General features: G+C 48.5%; 1 pseudogene; it reads right to left on the minus strand.

Moving 5' to 3' along the window:
• Positions 1-12,150: 12,150 nt before the first annotated feature.
• LOC149342300 (sulfotransferase ssu-1-like) lies at positions 12,151-14,902 on the minus strand (annotated as a pseudogene).
• Positions 14,903-15,692: the final 790 nt, after the last annotated feature.

A 15,692-nucleotide genomic window follows, 5' to 3' on the forward strand; every position in this document is an offset into this window, starting at 1 on the left:
GAAGCGCCAGAGACGAGCGAAGGAGCGTGCTCAGTACGTTCGGTTGTGGAGACTTGTGGGGCCAGATGGCCCCACTTCCAGCAGCGCTTTCCGAACTTTGTCCAGCTCGTCCCTCTCTCCTTTCAGCACTGAGTGGCAGCTGCGGTAGAGGAGGCGCGCCTTCTGCTTCGTGTCTTGCTTCCCGGCCTTGGACACTTTTAAGTCGCCCAACCTGTTCCCTACGCTGTGCAGAGCCGCTACGAGAGCTTCTTCGGCCACCGTCAGGTCGTATGCCTTGCCCCAGCCGCCGCAGACGAATAGTGCGAAGTCCTGGCATGGTTGTACCGAGGTATTCAGCGACTCGCGTATCCTGCTGGAAATTTCGACACAGGCCGGGGTTTCGCAAGCCATGTTCTTTAGGATTTCCGGGACCTTGTACAGGGCGAGCACCAGGAGAAGCGTGCCAGACAAGGCGACCACACATCCTAGGAGGCAGGTTTTGTTAGGGACCTCCGGTTTCTGTAAAGAAATAGGCGTTTTAACCGCACTTTCCTTGCACATGTCCACGGGCGGCAAAACCACTACGTCTTAAAAGCGTTGTTTATAGACTCCGCGCATGCGCAGAAAGGATGGAAGCACCCTGCTATGGAAGGTACTATTTACTGTTCTTTCCTGGCATACTTACTTTTTTCTGTTTTAAGTTAGAGGCTTACAATTAAGGGTAGGGGGTGGGACACTTAGTTATTCGCTTGATGCAACGCGCATACTCTTACCTTTCTGGGTCGCTCTGCTATATTCGCAGGGTCGCCTCCCAGTCCTCCCGGGTTGGGTTGGGGTGAGGGGGGATAGCAGGGTTGGAGGGGCAGGCCCACACCATGTGGTAAATGTCCGAAGACTTCTCCGCACAGTGCGGACAGCTGCCCGAGAAAGAAGGGTCGAAGTGTTTGAGAGCTGCCGGGCACAGCAAAGTATTGGTATACAGGCGAAGCAAAAGCCGCTCCTCCGCCTTTGAGAGACCTTTACACGGGCGGGGATAAAGACCATGGCCAGATTGATAATGTAAAACAATGTCTTTAAAGGAGTAAGCGGGAGTGAATTCGAGTTCCTGATCGTCGGGGTCGGAGGGGAATGTCCGGTGAGAGAGCGCTTGGTCGCGCGAGCCCGGGCGGCGGCCGACGCCACTGGGGTCCCGAACTAGGGACCTCCGCCTAGTACTTGTAAGGGCTGGCCCCCTCTGGGTCAGCTCATGCAATACCTCCAGTAGTGCATGTGTAAATAAATGTTTTCCACCACCACCACTGCTATATTCGCAAAGGATTGCTATCGCACGCGTGGTAGACAGTACGGAATTTAAAGGAGTCGTGCCAATGTGAGAATTTTAAGGCGGAAGCTTTTAATACCTCATCGTTGTCGACAGAAGGTTGTCCGCAGAAGCTTGTGATCAGAGGTTTCAGGCTTTTGACGGGTGTCTACCGAGATATGTGAAGCAGTTACTCCGTAATTTCCTTTCCTCAAATACAATTTTCATTTTCTTCATTACGACCCCTCTTTCTCTCTCTTTTTTCACTCCCAATTCGTCTCTTCCTCTACAAAAAGATTACGGGTGTCCACCGAAATATGTGAGAGAGTTACTGCGTAATTTTTTTCTCTCAAATACAGTTTTCATTGTCTTCATTATGGCCTATCTTTCTCATTCTTTGACTCCCACTTCCTGCCTTCCTCCACTGTGCTGTTCAGGTGTCTACCAAGATGGAAGAGAATTACTGCTTCATTTCCTTTCCTCAAAAAGCGTTTCATTCAAAGCGAAAAGGCATCGTGCGGAACGGGTGGTGGCGTTCCGTGGATTCCCTGGCAGCGCTACCACACGCTGTCGCGTTCCACTCCTAAAGACGTAGCTTGAGCGTCATTAATTTGCAGCTGATCAGTATTTAGTCATTATTCTGTAATGGTTTAGTTTGGTTTGTGGGGTTTAACGTCCTAAAGCGACTCAGGCTATGAGAGACGCCGTAGTGAAGGCCTCCGGAAATTTCGACCATCTTGGGTTCCTTAACGTTCACTGACATCGCACAGTACTCGGGCCTCTAGAATTTCGCCTCCATAGAAATTCGACCGCCGCGGCCGGAATCGAACTCGCGTCTTACGGGTCAGTAGCCGAGCACCATAACCACAGAGCCACCACGGCGGGTAGGGCATTAATTAGTAATTTGTCATTACTTAGTAATTACTCATTAATTATGTGTAACTTCATTCAGTGGTGACGTCACCAGTGCCACTGAGGCAGTCAAAGTGGTGCGGAAAACGCTTTCGCCTCTACGAACTATAGACAGTCAAAGTGCCGCCTGAATTTTTGATTTTAAAATTGACAAGAGAACAGCATTCTAAGCACCGCGGGGCCCGTAAACACAGTCAGTCTGACCTGGTCCAGACGACCCCAACAGCCGCCATTTTTTTAAGGTAAAGGGGGGGAGCTGCGTCAATTAGACGAACGTTTTGCTGCCGGCGTAAGCGATCGCCTGTCTACCTTCCTAGGGTTGGGCAAAAAGCCGAATGTTCTTTTATTTGTTGTCCGTTCAGTATTAGCGTTATCTTTTCAGGTTTAAATCTTCTTGAGTGTATTCGGATAAATTCCGACATCTCCAGTGAGCATTCCATGCCACTGTTTCTTGCGAAATCCACAATGTATTCTACTACTTCCTGCAAGTTTTGTTCTTTCTCTGCGGTGGACCCTTTAGTGGTCGATACCGATATCGTCCACGTATGTGGTGTGAACTACGTCCCTGATGTTGCCTAGTTTTTCCGCCAGTGAGTTCATGACGATGTTGAATAGTAATGAGGATATGTTTGGGCCTTGCGGCGTTCCCTTGTTTGGTGCGTTTTTTCCTTTGAGACTGGATTTTGCCGATACCTTTAGTAGCAGTTCTCTCTGCGAGGAAGGCTTTGCCATATTTAAATGGTTTTGCCCTGCAATTAGTTCTTCAAAGCCCCTCGAGGATAGCCTTGTGACTGCTGTTGAGTAAGATTTGGCCTACGCAATACACTCCGAATGCGCGTGGTGCGGTGAGATAGCCACCCTCTACCACTCCGCATGGGGCTGTCCGGCGAGCCCGATATAGCCCAAAATTACAAATCCGTCAGTCGAGCAGTGAGAGGAGCTTCTGTCCAGCTCCGACCCGCAAGATCAGCTTGCGCTGCTTGAGCGGGCCGAAGACGCAGCAAGAACCAATCGGATCCTGTACCTAGGAACACCAACTGCAGCTCAAGACCTCAACCGCTAAACCCCGTCCCATATTGTGGAATAATGTTTTATACTACTACTACTACTCTTTTAATCGGTTCAGCATCCCGTGTGAATATGACAAAGCTGCGTCCTAATGTGAAGCACCTGAATTGTTGGCGCATGTCCTTAGGTGGCAACAAGTCGTTAAAGATCACGCAGTCGCTTGATTCTATTCCAATTTTTAATGATGATTTTTGCTTGCGCAGTAGGTCTTTTATGTTCGAGGATTTATGTTGAAAATAGCGTGGCACTCGCTCTGGTGAACTGAATTGCGGAACATCGGGTGGCCTGATGCACTAGAACGGTCATTCATGCTCATTAATAAAAAAATACACAAGCAAGAACATATACGAACACAGACCTAATGCAGCCGTCGCGAAAAGCATGTGTGGCAAGCACAATCGGATTGCTCCTATTACTCCCGCATTATTCTGTGCCCTGCCCATCAAGAGCAATCTGTTCCTCTTCATTCATGTTTCAACAGAGCGCGAGTGGATCGAACACGATTGTCAGTGCAGAGGTGTTGAAAATATTTACGGAAATGAGAATCTGGGATTGGTTACTTTCGTCAAGAAAACGTTTTATTACATCATAACCACTGCGCAGTTCAATGCCAGCAGAGTTTGACATGTGGCGCCCAGCCTAGAATGAGCAGGTGCCTGAATTTCCTGGACAGGAGCCACCTTAGCCTGGTGGACAGCACGCGTACACGTACCACTGGCATGGTGGAGCCCAACCGGTCTTGCTGCGCTCGCTCGGTGATGGCGCTGTGCTGCTTGAAGAGCGTCGATCGTCTCCTAGCACTGCGCACGGCCAAGTCCACCCGTTCTGAAATGGCTGACTTGCTTGCCCCGATGGTGGTCCCATCCGTGAGAACCGACGTCTGCATTTCGGCCATATCTTGGGTTCTCGCGCCAGTCACACCTGAACGCGCTGACGCAGGTGACGGTAGCGATGTACTGGGGGCGTCAGGTGCGTCACGTACTGGCACAACCGACACGGCGACCTCTGCTTGGCCCAAGATTTCTCCAGCTTCACCGCCGGACAGCTCCGCTTCGCCGATGAGCTGCGACAGAGCAGCGGCGCTTGACTGGCGGCGGTCTGCAGCATGGTGAAAATTGCGTGAACCATCGGGGTTTTTGTTGCCGCTGCCCACGGGAGACTGCGTTGTTTGCCCTCCAGGTGAGACATGAACCTCCTTCGAACCATCGACGTCCGGTTGCAGTCTCGGGCTTACAACTGCCGAAGGTTGCGACGGCGGTGCTTGGGATGTAGAAGCGACGCCTTGCCCCTTGCTCTTGTCGTCGCCATCATTGTGGCGGCGTTTGCTGCGCTTTGCCTTGGATGCCTGGGTCCCTTGGGCGGCGTCAGAGGGACGAACGTTGCCAGCGGAGGCCTCAGTTGCAATGTGTTCGACTGTGGTTGTCTCTGGTAGTGGCACTTCAGCGGCACAGGACGGGTCCATGGTCTCGGGGCTCCTGGACGCTTCTTCGGGGCTGCCTTTTTCCCCTCTTGGATTTGTCCTTCGCCGTCGCAGTGTGTCCTTCAGTGTCGCGTTCCTTGCGCTGCTCCTTCGCCTCCTTCCCCTTTTTCCCCGAACTCTTCTCAGCGGCCGCGGGATCTGCGTCCTCTTTGGCGGCGTCGATTGGCAGAGCTTCGCTGGTTCGAGATGGCCCGGAGAAGCGACGTTCTTCTTCTTCTTCACCATACGTTCTGAGCAAGCGTGATCGCGTGATCGCTCGCGGAGAAATCTTCTTCTTCTTCATCTTGATCTTCCTTGTTGCCGACCATTGCGTTCTTCTCCTTCACCAGCCAATTAAAGTTATAAGTACTGTGGAAAGCTGGGCAAGATGGCTTGGTTACCGTGAAAACAAAACAAAGAGAGGACAGAAAAACAATATGTTGGGACTCCAAAAAAATAAAATAAAATGCAAGAGCGACGAAAACGATATTTGAAGGCGAAATCGCTTTTAGTACTTCAGTTAAGTTTCGCTTTCATGACAGTTTTTACATCGCAGCTGTCAAGCGCCCGTTGAAGGCTTGAGCATTGTTGGCGATTTAAGAAAATGAGGGGAAAGCTAAAACTACCAGCTGGAGTGAGTAATGTATAGAGTGTGACGCCTATGGCTGAGTGCGGCTTTCTGCTCCTTTTCTCCTTCTAGATATACCTGTTACTCTTTTGCAGCACGCCAACAAACGCCGGCCAGCTACGGATTAGGACGAAGCTGGAAGCCCGCGCAAGCACACACACGCAATAATTAATGACGCAGAAACTGTATACCTTATGCGATTCCGATTTCTCAACTTCACAGTACCCCAGCTTCCGATCTCGGTTCCCAGCTCTTGTTACAGCTTTTAATTCGATGGCGTTAAGACTCCCGTTCTTCACGAAGTCCGGCGCCGTCGTCTTCGGCGTTTTGAGCGAAAAATTCCCAGAGAAGGAACCTAGGTGTGCCACCTAGTTCAGATGGCCTTTTGGCGCCATCGCAACCCGGCCACCGGGTCGTGAGGGAGCCAACCACAGTTGCAGGTCGCAGTAAATTAATGATCGGTCGCGAGAGGTTGCTCGGGAAAAGCAACATGGGGAGCACCAGCCCCAACGGTGGCAGCGCATGCCATCGCAGGGTAGTCGCGCGTCGCTTAACCGCTGCACTACGGCACTACTGCGCCAGGCGCTGCACTACTGCGCCACTGCACTACTTCGTTGCTTCACTACTCCGCCAGGCGTGGACTCTAAGGGGTGTATGAATGTAAATGCCAAAATTACCAATGCAGCATATATGGGCATTAGCCCATTAATGCCATCGCTATCGCGTCATGCCCTAAAGGCAATGTTTAATTTCCTCTCCAATTTTTACGCCACAATTCTGAAGTAACCCAGACTCTGAAAAAATGGTAAATGATTTGCGGCGAGACGGCGACCGCTACTGCCAAAGGACAGGGTTAATTTTAGAGACGTAAGAGACGCCTGTGACCTGCAGTGGGATAGTCAGGTTGATGATGATGATGAATTCGGTTCTTTCAGCAGTACCGCACACGAGCATCTAGTGTTGCCTCCCGGCTCAGCTCACCTCTTTTTAAGCGCCAATTTCGATTGAAAATCATGAGAACAAAGCAACCTATAATAGATAAGTCATACTCAGGGAAAAATGGAAATTATTCGCGTTTTCTTAATTGTTGACATAAAAGAACTAAAAAATGCTATTCCAAATGAGGAGATTCGAACTGCAGCGCTGACGTAGCGCTAAAAGACCTCGAACCAGCATACTACATTGCGGCCTACATCATTAACGATCACAATTTGTAAAATTTGTGAAACGATGGTTGCCACGCGCTCATAGTCGTGGCCTGGTAAAAAACGCAAATACCATGCGCGGAAAATTGGGTCCAAGTCACACCTTGTTACGGAAGCAGCACTGGGTACACTAGCTGAAGAAGTCTTACATGTGTCGCCTGATAGCCACCTTGTACGAAAGATGGTTGCTGCAAGCGTGGCGAAAGCATACGATAACTAGTCACACGCGGATATACTTGAGAAACTGGCAATATTTGGGCATTAATTTGCAGATTAAGAAAGTAGCACACAACCTACTTAAAGACAGGACATTCTTTACCCCACTCTAGGGAGAACAAATCGATAAATACGCGTCAAGGAGGGGAGTGCCGGAAAGCTAAGTATTAGTCCCTTTGCTTATGAACATAGCTTTCATCCCATTCGGTTGAAAATTAGGAGAAATACTAGTCATATAGCTCATGATTTATGTGGAACATTTCATGATTGGGTTCACTCATTAACATATTAAGACATAGAGCCTTGATTTACTATAGTCCTTTTTAACATAATGGGGGACTACGTCCGCGAAGGCGGCTTGAATGTGGCGCCACAGCTACATTCACGCCGCTAACATTAACGGAAGAATGAAATTGCAAGCTGTAATATTCACCGCCAAGATTGCTAAGCAGACTTTACAAGGTGTGAATGAACTGAGAGACTGTGGGCTAGGCATATACAGGCGAGGAATACGGGGAACAATAGCTCCATAGGACAAAGAATGCAGCACCAACTACGCTGCACTTGTTCAAACCCATCTTGTCTTGGGGTGGAGGGGTGGTGACTTAGATGGCCGGGTGTCTTGTACGTTGAGTACTGCAACCCAAGATACTATACCAGAAATTAATTGCAGCAGATCAGATAATTGGTCAAGTTGGAAAATTCACCGCTTCCCTCATAGAAGTCTAAGGACAGGGGAGGCCCTTTTCGACCACAGGCGCAAAAAATACAAGGAAATTATTAATGCAGGTGCCATCACGAAGTGATAGCCCCACAGCGAAGGAGATCTGTGCAAAGCAGCCCTCACTGGTGATTTCGTGTAAGGCTATAACGGCTACCTTCCTGCACGGAATTTCCACCATATTTTTCTGTCACGGAATTAAAGGCGAGCGAAGAGCAGTCACGCGGCCGCCAAGCCATTGCTAGCGCTGGCACCAGACGCCACAAGAGATACAAAGTCTTGTCTCTGTCGTAATTTCTGCCGGACCTCATGATCCTCACATTTCTTCCGGGCAGAAGGATGGGATTGAGTATGGCGCGCGACCGCTGGGTCAAAGTGGCGAGGAGCCGGACTAAGATGGCCATGAGGAAAGTGACGCCCCGCGGAGAGCAGCACGAGGGATAGGACCTAGGGCTAGGATCTTGGGTGGCTAGTGCCATGACTGCGACACACACACCAGCTTCAGGAAGATAGGCCAGAGCAGGCGGCGTTTAGAGGGTTGCCGGACTACTAGACGTGCTGAACAAGGTGCCGACCGCCTACCTCCGACCGCATCACCACGCCGTAGAACGTGACCTGCGTCTGCGGTAGCCACGGTGCAGAATATGCCGGCGCAGTTGCTTCTGTTGCATGCATTTGAAAAGATGCTGTTGCAGGCGGTCATCGCGTGGGTTGGCTCCCTTAATGGCTTAGAACGATTCCTCCCCCCGGACTGTCCTGACAAGTTATTATTCTTGCTTTTGATCCTCCACAAATTCTATGAGGAGGCCGCGCTGCAACATGAGCACCTGCCTCCTCCCCCCCCCCCCCCCCCCCGGGCGAAATTTCTGGATACGCCACTGTTGTGGAGACCTTACTGATCAATAGGCAGGTATTCAGTACTTTCTGTCTGATATTAGGACCTGTTGTGCTTTTGCCCACATTCCGCTGGCCTCTCTGGAAACCAGCGCCGCGCGCCCGCCGTCGCGCAAAGCAAGCCCCCACTCTCATCGGACATGTCGCGGCTTGCAGCGTGAATCATCCCGCATCGCCGGCGCGTACCCTTCGTTCTCCTCCTCACCGTCGGTTCGAACTCCTACGACGCTTGGCTGGCCGCCCTTTCCTGTCTGCAAGCCTTCAACGGCCGAGCCCTCCCGATCATTCGGCTAATTTGAACGGTGGCCAGTGCCATGACCTGATTGGAGGATTCGAACGGCTGGCTGCCGCAACGGACACCGGCGGCTTTAAAACGGAGCCGCGCTAAGCCCGAGCAATAGACGGGCAGCGGAAGAGCCATCACGCCGGAGCTACGCTCGCCGCCGGGCGCCGCCCTTCTTCTTTGCGCTAGCCCATGGTGCTCCTGGCCCTTGTATCTATCATGTAAAAGCCCTTGTAGATATTGTACATAAACGTCCTTTGACTCACCGTCGCCTCGACCTTTCCTGGCTCGGAGGCCCAGTCCCAACAGTGGTGGCAGCGGTGGGATATGCCCCAAAGTCCCAACAGGCCCTAGCAGTTGCCGCCTTCAGTAGGCTCAGGTGCTAGGATTCTATCCTTGCCAGCTATTGTTGTCCTAATTCCGGCTGGTAGATTTTCTGTCTTTTCCTCCTCCACAAGCTAATTTTACCTTGTGCAAATTAGCTACATCATATCTGTCTTCAAACTCCCAATGCTACTAGATCTATGAGCTAGCCATGTATGGAGGCGAATGGCTACTGTTTTCTGCCAGTGTGCATTAATTTGTTTAAAAGAGCTGTCAATTGCACCACTGAGATCATTTACTGCTGATATTGGTTAGCAGAGTAGTGCAGCTCACTGCAGGCCATTGGCTGTCCTTTCCAGCTGCTGTCTCTTTAACTTGCTTCCCACTAAATTTAATAACACTCTTCCTGCGACTTAGTTTCATTTCTATAGCGAATGAGAAAGGAGAAGCCTTATATAGTAAACCTTTCGTTAGTCTTGGTAACAGGACGCTGGAGAGGAATAAACTTTATGGTATAAGCGCAAGTGATGAGTCTTCTGCCGGGCCGGCTACTCAGTACGGGAGTCCTCTGGCCGTCTCTTGCATTGAGGCAGAAAGCAAGCACAAGAAGCAGTTTACAATGTAGATAAACTACATAAAATCCTCGTCACGGGGATCAGATCATGTTCCAGTCCTTGCTTGATGCAGAGGCGTAAAATATAGTTTGCTGCCCGGCAACTCCCCGTGAGACTGAATTTTCCTGGGTTGTCTTCCTGAACTCGGCTTATAGAGGCTTCCTAATGGCTGAAGTCAGGAATGTTCCGATCCTGTGGCCATTACTGGGTTGGGCGCGGGTTTAATTGGTAATTTCCTTGAGTAGTATTTATATGTCCTTAAGAAGTATCAATTCGTCCTCCATGAAACACAACTTCCCATACAAGAATGTTTCTAAGGTTACTGAAGCCCCGTCTAGTACAAAGCTTACATCTCGGTTTCCTTATTTCGTTCTGAATTTTTATTCCACTATCTTTCTTTTCATACGCCAGAAAAGTTTTGTTTTTCTTGCATCATGCGGATGCAACGTGTTGTTTGTTCTTGTTTATCTTTCCATTTGTGTCTGTCTTTACATTTGTGTTTATCATTTTCTTTTCTTACGACTGTTTACAAGGCAAGAAAACACCAAAGCACACCGTAAAATTTACAGTCACGTACGGCTGTTTGCATGATGCTCGCGATGATTGTCGTTCTTCAGTGCCCCTTCGAATTTTCGATGCTACCTTCAATTCGAGTGCGACCGAAAGCAGCGGGAATTCTGTCCACCGACGACCGCCGAACTCGTTAGCTGCAATCGCCACTTACGAGTTGTTCATTTCTTTGTGGGCGCAGTTATTAAAATAGAGTCAGTTCGAGTGCCACGTACTGCGTTCATGTGTACATGGTGTGGTCGCCACAACGTGACAACATTGATTCCAGCTTGTTCTTTACGGAATCGGGTCTTTTGTCTTGGTACGTATTTAACTGCAGGAACGAAGCGCAGTGTTTGAGGACCAGGGAAAGAACGTCAGCACCGGCGCTCTTCCACAGATTTATTCTTACCTTTTTCGCTGTAAAAAAAAAAATCTCGCGCAAAACTTCGGGCTCGTCCTGGATTTGAACCCCGGACCTCTCGCACCCGAAGCGAGAATCATACCCCTAGACCAACGAGCCGAGACTTTTTTTTTTTTCTTCAACATGGTATTTATTACAATGATGTAATGTTCTATGTACATGAACTATACAGACGCCATTATGAAAATAGTGTTAAACAGTACATATTGAAAAGACCATGCACTAGAAAAGGGGCAATGCAGAGCACATCACTAATAGTGAGTGCCACTCCGGTTCGTACTCAGTCTGCGCCTACACGTCTCTTAGATGACCAACCATTCGACTGAAGTGATCCTTTGTAGACACAACAGGTTCACAGTGTCTGTCCATCATGCCGGTTTTCCAGAGGCTGTGCAGTCCAATCAGAAAGAACATGTCGAGCAACTGTTTGGTGGGAAGTATCCGTTCTGGGGAAGATTTAGAGGGCACCACCACCTTTCATGATTAGGCAGCAGGAATATCAAACCTGGCTGCAAAACATGGAACTGAGCAGGGGACAAGACACAGGAGAGAAGCAAACAGGATGAACTCAGACTAACAACTGATTTATTTGGCTGCGCTACAATAAAAGAGCTCGTCTTGTCTGCTTCTCTCGAGTGTGCCTTGTCCCCTGCTCAGTTTTATGTTTTGTAATCCTGTAATGCCGTAACGTGCCCACCATTCGTGTCTTGACTTCTAATAGGGGCGTCTGTATTCTGCTTTAAATGGCACAGATCTGCACAGCTTTGCATGCTGGCAGGCTTTAATGACAGCAGCAGGCAGCTCTCGTCCTCTTGCGGTACGCGAGGATCGGGCCGAGCCAGGAAATGCACTCCCACATGAAACGCCGTTGCTGTTTGCGCATTCAATCCACCCCGTATCCTAAATTAACGGTTCTCAAGTTAGGAGCAGGGGCCCATACATGACCCCGGACCTTTCTCGAGCTTATCCCCTGTTCAAAGGCCTTTAAGAAAGGAGACAGTTCTCTGCTGGCGCAAATGCACTGGCGCTCTGCCTTGGCAGGCGTGGCTAGCACCAGGTTAAAATAAAAACAAAACCCTACACTTTTAATCCTAAATGTGCTTTATTGTGCCAGTTCGAGCTCATTAAGCTACAGTACAAATTCAGAATAAAAAATCAAGCGTGAAATCTCTCTCTAAATTTTAGCTCTCTGGACGCGGAATCGTGCCAATTAGAGAAGGCTCAGTGCAAGAATTCAAGCAGCGAGACGTGAAACTTAGGGCATGTAATATGGCCATACGTAGACCTGGCCGGGCGGCTGAACAAAGAGATCAGAGGCTGTAGTGGTTCCGCACGAACCGCCATTTAATAACAAAGACACGCATGCATTTATAATATTGGCGGCACGGGCGGGGCAGAGAAACTGAAGCAGAAATTAAAACTGCGGTACTTTTATACAGGGCACCGTATTTTTCGCAAAAAGACATTTACAGCAAATTCATGTGTTAAACAGTAATTCTTTTTGGGCTGGGAACTCTGCCAGTAGACTGGATTTCTTTGGGAGAACATGTCGTTGTAACGATAAATTCGAATTTTCAAGGAAGGTAGACGTCATTCCACAATTTCGTAACGTCCTTCCCTTCAGTCTTGCGCGCTATCCTAGCCTACATTTTCACTCTTTGTTCCGTAGAGAAGCGGCTCCTCCAGTCTCCTACCACACCTTTCCGGACTAGGTCTCCCACCAGTGGGCCTTCGTCACTGTTTCGATAAGGGGAAATTTTCACCTGCATACTTCGTAGCAGCTGGGACGAGTCATTTGCGCAGCCTTTCCGCTCCCTATTGGATTCATCATTAGGTGCTCCAAGACTAAAAGATAATTTTTTCATAATTTTCGAAACTTATCCCACTTAGCATCATCTCAAGATTTTCCGGGTTCTCCCTTAGTCGGTCACCGTGTTCCTGTTTTCCGAGAAGATCTGCGATACTTAAGAGCCAAGCCCTCGTTTTATTCTTCAGTTCCCCGTAGGTGAGGAAAAACACATAAGGAGTATGACGGCGTTCGTACCAAGAGAGCAGGTGGTCGAAGTAGTCGCCGTAGTCTACCCTGCCCTCGGTGAACATGTCCAAAAGCTCGTCGAACGTGCCTTCCGCGAAAAGGTGCCACAGAATAGCTGTAAGGTGATAGTGATATGACACGCAGCTGTTGTAGTGGTTCCTGGTTACGTATTGTACAGAGGGCAAAACGCATGCCTATAGAACGAGCGCACTGTCTGTTCCGCGCCTCCCATAGGCGCTGCGACCAGGAAGTCAAAAAATGACAACGAAAACCTATAAGTTTATCTGCACATGCTTACATCCAGACCATTTTTAACCAAATGTTATCTATAAATATCACGTCTTCAGCCCGAAACACGCCCAGAACGTGTTCTAGACAAGTGTTTTGCCCTCTGTATTTTGCTTTTGCCGGGTAAGAAGCTCGAAATACGGCAGGTTGGTCTTGATGGGCGTCGGCCGTTAAAGTTTTCGATCCCCTTCTGCACCACAAACTCCTGGTAGCGGCTCTTCCTGATTTTTTCCAGTTCGCGCGGCGTCGATATGCCGGCGAAGAAGATGTTTAAGACGATGTGCTGAAGCCATGTGGTTCCACACTTTCGGGTAGCTGGCAATGAAAACATCGCCTTCCTCCGGTTCGTAGGAAAGGGCAGATCGCACTGTGTCTCGGCTTTAAAGGCGCTGTTGTGGTAGAGCCCTTCAATAACGCGGTGAACGTCTTGAAAAACATCTCGAGCCCTCGAGACCTGCGTGTATAAAAGAAAGGCATGCGGTATTGTTATTGAAGGTTCTCGATATTTACCGCTCAGTAGGGCTCAGGGTTTTTCTCTCTCGTGCACTGCTTAGTTCATCCGACCTTCTTTTCGCCTGAAATTTTATGCTGCCTACATCTAGCTTTTTCGTTTTGATTTCAAGGTATTAAGAAAGACCATTTCTTTCACAAAATATAGTGATTGTGGCAATTGATTGTTTGAAATGGCACGGTGCTATCAATTTTACACCTCTCATGTCCAGCACTCTTGAACAAAAATTTTCAATGTTCAAATTTTGCAAGGTACGGTCAGGTAAATATTGAAAGTACTGGTGCATTCATCCGAAGCGTAGAAAAATTTTTCTTTTAAAGTTTTCCCATCGCTCGCAAGGAGGAGTTAAGGCTGCTTTGAAAAGCAATGGGGAACGTTTTTGGTTTGGTTTATGGTAGTTTAACGCCCCGAAGCGACTCAGGCTATGAGGGACACCATATTGAAGGGCGCTGGAAATTTGGACCGCCTCGGGTTCTTCAACGTCCACTGACATCGCAAAGTGCACGGGCCTCTATAATTTCGCATCCATCGAAATTCGACAGGCGCGGCTGGGATTGAATCTCGTCTTTTCAGCAGCCGAGCGCCATAACCACTGAGCCACCATGGCGGCTAACGTTTTTAGTGAGAGCAAAATTCTTAACAGCGAAAAAATGCAAGCCTGCAGACGGGAGACCTGTGGATATATTGATTGTTATGGTGAAATATTACAATATAAAAATATTGTGCTCCTAAACTTTTTGCCGATGAAAAATGCTTTTGTCCAGAATTGCTGGGTGCGATCGCGATGTGCAAAGCTCTGGCTGAAAGAACTTCCAGGTATTAGTTTCGCCTCTGCCACGAAGCTTGAAACGATTAACTACAGCAAAGAAAAATGTCTATTTTTGTTCTTTAAAGCGTGCTTAGAACGATCCGAAAAAATCGAAGATCCTGCAGTGTTTTATATTGCGTGGCGTTGCTCTACCTTACTGAAGAGAGAGAGAGAGAGAGAGAAAAGGACGGAAAGGCAGGGAGGTTAACCAGGCGATGCCCAGTTGGCTACCCTACACTTGGGGAAGAGAACAAAGGGAAAAAAGGGAAAAGAGCGGCAAGGAAATGAAAGTCTTAGAAAGGAGCTTGGCCTGTTTTCAATTCTATATTAAAGCGACGTTAGGGATGCAATTCAAGTGTCCATAGCAATTCACTCTAAGCATTATAGGGGTATTCGCTACGATAATCTTTAGCTGCTATTCTCAAAATGCTTTAGAAGCTATAAAGTAGGAGTGCAAATGTACAAAACAAACAACAACCAAGGGACTACATCATGTGAGGTTATGGGGGACGGTCAGAGTAAGGCGCATTTGTTACTATTATTTGTAGCGAAAAACAAGGGTCTAAGTTAAGCGAGCTGCCTAGAAAAAAAGTTTCCTACTTCTCGGCTTCTTCCGTAGTGAAAAATGACTCTAATAGCTGCTCGTCCCTTCACCTGGAAGCAATCCTGGAATGATGATGTCATTGACACTTTGTTAGAACATACTAATTGTGGTAGTGCTGTTATTATCATTAGACTGACGATGGAGATTCGGCAAAGTCTCCATGAAAATGAAAAGCAAATCTTTTTCCATCCTTTACACCCGCCAATCTCTTCGACGCCATAGGTGCCTTTGCCTAAGAGCGGTCTTCGTTCGGCTTAGTGACAATCCTCGATCAAATCCCACGAATTACCCGTGCCGATGCTCTTCGACGAATCAAAGGACGCGGCGTTGGGTATGGCAGGACAGGTGCGCATTTCCCCACTTGCAGGAAGCCGCTGAAAATCAGCCTAAACACGCAGATACGAAACAAAAACGCAGCATAACTCGCGCATGGCCGGAAATAGGTCATCTGACCGGTTTCCTGCCGGATAAACATAGTACACACCAAGTGCTCGTGCTGCTTGCTCGGAAATTCATTTTAGTGCACGTGCCCTATTTCCTGACGTGCTCACGGACGCTCGCAGGTGCAGTGTACATGTGTCACACGGAATTGAAGTTGTGAACGTTTCAAAATAAAAGCTTAATCAACGATAACGCCAAGGAGCATGTTCCGCAACGCGCTCTACCTAATTTTAATGCCTTGGGTTTTCTAAACTGCACGATAGTTGCACTTTGGCTGTTGCGAAAAATGTTTTACGAAGGTCTCTCCGTAACTAGAAAAAAAATGCCATTAATTCAAAACCAAATAGCTGGTGTGCGAGACTCTTTGGATACGTAGTTAAAGGCGTCGGGTGAGTTCGTCACTGCTGAAGTTGTTCTTTTCTAACCGAT

The sequence above is a fragment of the Amblyomma mixtum genome, chromosome 5, assembly GCF_055824585.1.
Source record: "Amblyomma mixtum isolate Tamu chromosome 5, ASM5582458v1, whole genome shotgun sequence".
In the NCBI taxonomy this organism is placed as follows: domain Eukaryota; kingdom Metazoa; phylum Arthropoda; class Arachnida; order Ixodida; family Ixodidae; genus Amblyomma; species Amblyomma mixtum.